Below are 6,000 nucleotides of genomic sequence, written 5' to 3'. Positions count from 1 at the left end.
GGTGTGTTGGACTGCATTGGAGTATTGGGTGGTGAGGAGTGCACTGAGTGATTGGGAAGGGCTGTGCCAGGTAGTCATCAAGGAGCACATGCTCGGGAATTGTTTTCCACGGTTGCGTCACCACCTGTTACAGTGCGGGTTCTCCGACCCCAGGGAGCTTGCACGGGAGGCAGACCTCTGGGTGAGTGCCAGGGTGTCTGAGGAGGCATTGGGGAGTGACCCTGAAGGGGGTGGTGCAGGGATCTTCCAACCCAGCGAGGTGGGAGAGGTGGCGAATAGCCCAGCTAGGTCCCAGGGAAGTGAGAGGGTGGTAGGGCCTCACGTCCTATCTACAGGAAGGAGTGAGACGGGGAGGTGTCCTGAGGTGCCCCAACCGCAGTCTCAGGGCCTGGAGAGTTCCATAAGGGATCCCCAGGTTGGGGGCCTAGGCTCTCCTGATGTGCCGTCCAGGGAAGGGGAGCCCCTAGTGTCAGGAGAACCAGGGGCGACTGTAATCAGAGCTCCTGAGGTTCTGGGGTCGGCCCAGTCGCAGGGTTTAGATCCTGGGCTGGGATGCCAGGTTCAGGGGTTGCCTGACCTGGCGGGTGGGGCATCTGTTAACAGTGTCCCCCCAGAAGTGACTTCCAGGGGTACTTTTCCAGGTGGGAGGGTGCAGAACTCTGGAAGGGGGTGCAGAGGGAGGAAGGTCTCGCCTCGGGCACCGGCTCAGCCACAGGGCTTAGATCCTGGGTTGGGAGGCCAGGGATGGGTACTGCCTGACCTGGCGGGTGGGACATCTGTTAGCACTGTCCCCCACAAGTGTCTTCCAGGGGTACTACTCCCGTTGGGAGGGTGCGGAACTCTGGGAGGGGGTGCAGGGGGAGGGAGGACTCGCCCCTGGCACCGGTGCAGCCTAAGGGTTTAGACCCTAGGCTGGGGAACCAGTTGAAGGGTCAAGGCACTGGACTGGGGAGAGAGTGTTGGTCTGAGGGTGCCTCGCACAGGAGTAGGGTGAGGAACCCCAGAAGGAGAGGTAGGGGGAGGAGAGCCTCGCCCCTGATGGCTGGTCAGCCTGAGGGTGCGGACCCCAGGTGGGAGGACCAGTGGCAGTTTGGAACTGCAAGGAGGAGAAGGAGAGTGGTCAACGGGTACTACGGGCCTGGGGTTACTGCCCCCCACTCTGTGCGACCGCAAGGGACAGAGACATCTGGATGGCCCAGGGGCCAGTCCTGGCCACAACCAGCAAGGGAACCCCCGGGTGGTGGCTTAGTTGGTCGAGGAAGGTTTGAAGGAGGGAACCATCGGGTTCCAGAGTGGAGGAGAACCTGCGGGTGCTCCTGCAGTTGCGGGCCTGCGTCCACCTTTTCTCGCCCTAAGCAGGGAAGCCCATCAAGGCATTGATCGGTCTACTCTGGCTTTTGGCTGGAAGGGGGTTGTGTTGGACTTGGCCCTTTTTCCCCGAAATGTTTCGCTTTTCGGGGAAATCGCACGATGTGTAAAGGCGAGATTGAAAGCTGTGTGATAATGTACGCAGACTGAGTTTCCCCATTTTAAACAAGTAACTTAAAATGGATGCCATAGCTGTGTGGTTGTGCCGTCTGACTGAGCTGGGTTAACAGTCTAGTCGTTATCTCCCAGCAACCCCAGCTTTTGGAGGGAAGCCTGGCACCTAGGGTGCTCTACCCCTCCCCCTAGGCCAGTTAGAGCCAGTCTCCCCAGACGCTTCTAGAAGCTTCTGGCACTGTCTGGAAGGTGGGGTGAGGGGCGTATAAAGGGCGGAGCTGGGCTGCCATGTGCTCAGTCAGAGGGTGGACCTGAGAGAGAGGGGACCTGCTGCCAGGGGTTACCGCCACATGGGCCAGTGTGCTGGGCCCTGAGCCTATCTACCCCCCTCTACTGTCCCCAGGACGAGGGAGAGCTATAGTTGGGGCGACGCGGACCTGGAGAGGCCTATGCAGGAGTTTTGGGTGGTAGGGTTTAGTCAGGGACCTGTGCCTCTGAAAGTGACGGGGCTTGGGTGCTGCCTTTTGGGTGGGTGGGGGATCCTGGGCTGGCCCGCTGGTCTGGGCCGTCGGGAGGGGAACCCAGGGGCGACCGGCGGAGACTGATTAGTCTACTGTCAGCCACCGGCGCAACTTCCCCCCCACCAGAAACCCTCAACCAAGGGGCAGGAACCAGCAAGCGCCTCGTGGGACCCGGACTGCAGACCCTGCAGAGAGAGAGCGCTATTTACAAGCTGCCTGCAGAGAGAGAGCGCTATATTCAAGCTGCCCGTGGAAGGAGAGCGCTATAGCTGGTGAGCGCTATATTTGAATTGACTGTGTTAGCTGGTGGGACTGCCCAGCGCCGAGGAAGCGCTATACTCCATGGCCCAGGGGCGCTGCGTGGCCCGAAAGAATTGGTTATGTGCTAGCGCCGCGGGAGCCCACCCCACGATCTGCTGCAGAAGCGGTAGCCCACCCCGCGTATTGCCGCCTTTTCTGTCTGAAACCGGAGTGGGAGCCCAACCCACGATCGGCTGCGGAAGCGGGACCCCACCCCGCGTGTGTGTGGAAATGTCGGAGGGAGCCTACCCCTCATAGTGGGAAGGACACTGGCAAAAATCACCACCGCGACACGTGCTGCCGTTGAGGGCCGCCGCGCTGCCTGCGAGACCCGGAAGGGCTGCTGATCGCCGGCAGGGGCGGACCCGCAGGAGGAAGCCGACCGGGAAGAAGAATCCAGGCGGGAGCCTACCCCGCACTGGATGGCGGCCAGAGGACGTCGGCGCTCTCGCAGGGCTCCCATGCCGTGAGGGGAGCCCCGCGCATCTGCCCGAGAAGTCCCGGGTCCCAGGAGAGGGCCCGGGTGAAGTCCTGAGGTGAAGCCCAGGGAGGAGCCGGCCGGCGGAGCACTCTGGGAGGCGGGCGTGTAAGTCCCGGGTCCCAGGAGGGGGCCCGGGTGAAGGCTATCGAGGCGCGGATGGTGGCGGGACTCCCCGTGAGCCGAGGAGAGCCCCGCCTGAGCCTGTGTCGTCGGAGTTGCGGCCCTAAAAGAGCGGAGTCCGTTCGTGAGCCCGGTGAGTGGGGCTCAGCCTTGCTGGGTGGGGGTGTGTCGGGGCACATTGCCGGTGCCTGCCCCTGGTGCCAGGAGCCTAGTGGAAGTCCCGCATTGGTCCCCTGCACAGCTGCCCCACCTGACAGCGGGCAGCTGCAACGAAGGGGCCTGCCTGACTTTGGAGCCCCAGAGTGTGGGACCTCACCCCAGACTGAGTGCCCCGTTTAAGCCCTGGTATACTTGCCGGGGGTAGCGCTTTGCTCAGAGGCCATAGTTCGAGGCCCTATTGAGTGGCTATGCGCTATTGATCCTCCCGGTACGGCGCTAGGTGCAGATGTCATGTTCTAAAGCGCTATGTTGAACTGCCATATTTGAAGCGCTCATAATTGGTAACGTGCAGCGCTATATTGTCCTGCTCTATTGGGAGCGTTAATGATTTGCTGTGTGCAGCGCCGTGTGAACTGCTATGTTCAAGGCTATGTTCTGAAGCGCTGGTGCATTGCTACGTGCAGCACTATGTTTGTATGCCATGTTCTGGACCCTGTTGGGTTGCTGTGGGCAGCGCTGTGTTTATGGGCCATGTTTTAAAGCGCTATGGCCTTGATATGTGCAGTGCTAAGTCAAGTGCCCTGTTTTAAAGCGCTATTGCCTTGCTAGGTGCAGCGCTATGTTAGAGTGCCATATGTGAAGCGCTAATAATTTGCTATGTGCAGCGCTATGTTTAAAGGCTCTATTTGAAGTGCTAGTAATTTGCTATGTGTAGCGCTATGTTTAGATGCCAAGGTTTGATGTGTTGATGCACTGCCTACCTTAATTTCTGCCTCAGGCTCAGGGGTCACTCATAGTGGTGATGCATAGGGGAATGCCATGATGTTTTTATTACAGGTGTTCCGGACTATTACTTAATGTTATGCCATGATGATTTCCTTGCAGGTTTGAGGCTGATGGACTTATTGTTATTGTCTTTTATGTCGCAATGATTCCGGCAGGGGCCCGATTGGCCCTGCCCTGTATATAATTCCCCCCTGTAAATTTGAACCGAGCGCCAGTTGGCGCAGTGTAGAGATTACCAAACATACTGTGGTTTGACAATACAAAAGTTATTCTCACACAAACTTGTGTAGCGTCTCTTTTTGTAGTGTGCCTTGTGTGTCGCCTGTGTGAACTGCGTGGATGCTTTGCACATTTCCTCCAGAGTTTGGCCCACCCGCTCTGCACCACGCTACCCGTTTCCAACAATGGTGATAATCTTTCTAGACACGTTTATTGGACATGTTCTTGAGCACACGTTTGATTACATCCTCAATGCAGGCTCTTGTGGTGTAGAGTAAAATTATTGATATGCTTTACACTAACTTAATGATGACTTAACAGTCATAGACATTTTTTCTTACCAACCGAGCACAAATCAATGTATTATTACGTCCTTTTGTAAGCCTTTGATGCCAACAAATATAACCGCATGCCTTCTTTTATCGATCCCTGATTGATTATTAACGCTTCACTGTCATATGTAATGATAAATTACATGAGTACAGCACACAAATTGTGTCCCATATGCAAGTAGCATTACATATCCAAGCACCTAATTGGGCAACACTACATGAAATCTGTATAAAGCAAACAATATGCATGTTTTTCCTTTTCCCCTTTTTCTTTCCCATGTTATAGGTAGAACCATAACCTATAAATTCATCGATTAGAGGAAATAATGACGAAGATGGGTAAGTGACATTAACTTATTCAATGTGTCAAAGCGATCTATCACGTTATTGCTATGACTAAGGTCCTGATGAAAGTCCAATGATCTTTAGAGACACCCATGGACTGAAACATGTTGACCATTGAAATCATCCTTATATAGGTGTGGTGGACCATTCACAGATCCACCAGAGCACCACACATTGTTTTTAATCTTACCCCCATCCTGACAAATAAAACAAGAGTACAGGATAGGAGGTATTTTTAATTTATCACTTTTTCCACTAACACTATCGAAAACACGACCGTCAAAGAACCAGATGGTCTCCTTCCAGGTGGAGGAAGGTTGGCTGCCTGGAGAACGGGAAACTCAGACGGAAACGGACCCAATGATAAATCCAATCACCTAACCTTCTCAACCAGAGAACCAAGATATACCGCTGCCCACGGGTTAGAGTGTATGAGGGCCTTTGTACAACACTTATAGACCCTGGCTTTTTCAAGATACATGGTTCGTTCTCTTTTGAAGACAATCCCACTCCACATAATTCCAAAAAGACTCAAAGACACATAAATAATACCCACATAATACCACTGCACACTGTGCCACACAATTCAGCTACATAAATCCATTCCACACCACAAAATTCCCAGCCACACATTGCCACAACTAACAATTCCAATTCAGCCCACATAACCACTACACACCACATACTTCCATTCCACTCCATAACAAATAGATAAGAGACATTTACATTTACAACGCCAATAGCTCTAACTCTCTTTTTTTTTTTTACATCCAAACAAACAGATCTGGAGCTTAGCTCCTTCCTATTTGTTCTTTTTCATCACCAAAAAGGCAAAGCAATCCACACAGTTCCACGTCACACAATTCGATTGCACACATTTCCAATCCACACCACATACTTTATCACCAAACCACATAATACAGCTCAGCAACACAACTGCACAACACAGCAAATACATCCAATCCACACCACACAATTTCACATCATGCCACAAAATTCAACAGCACATAATTAAACTTCACTGCATACCACTCTACAATAGAAAATACTATTCCACATAATTACACTCCATAACACACAATTCCACTCCACAAAATTGCAGTACATTTAATACCACATAATTACTATCCCCATAATTGCAACAGCAACCATGCCACATACTTCCACTACACAAATCCACTCCCACAATACCATGCCTAACTAATCCAATCCAGCCTATATAATTCCACTGCACACCACATACATACACTCCATA

Source organism: Triturus cristatus, chromosome 9, assembly GCF_964204655.1.
Source record: "Triturus cristatus chromosome 9, aTriCri1.1, whole genome shotgun sequence".
NCBI lineage: Eukaryota > Metazoa > Chordata > Amphibia > Caudata > Salamandridae > Triturus > Triturus cristatus.
The sequence above is the reverse complement of the archived record's forward strand: the minus strand, read 5'-3'. Positions refer to the sequence as shown.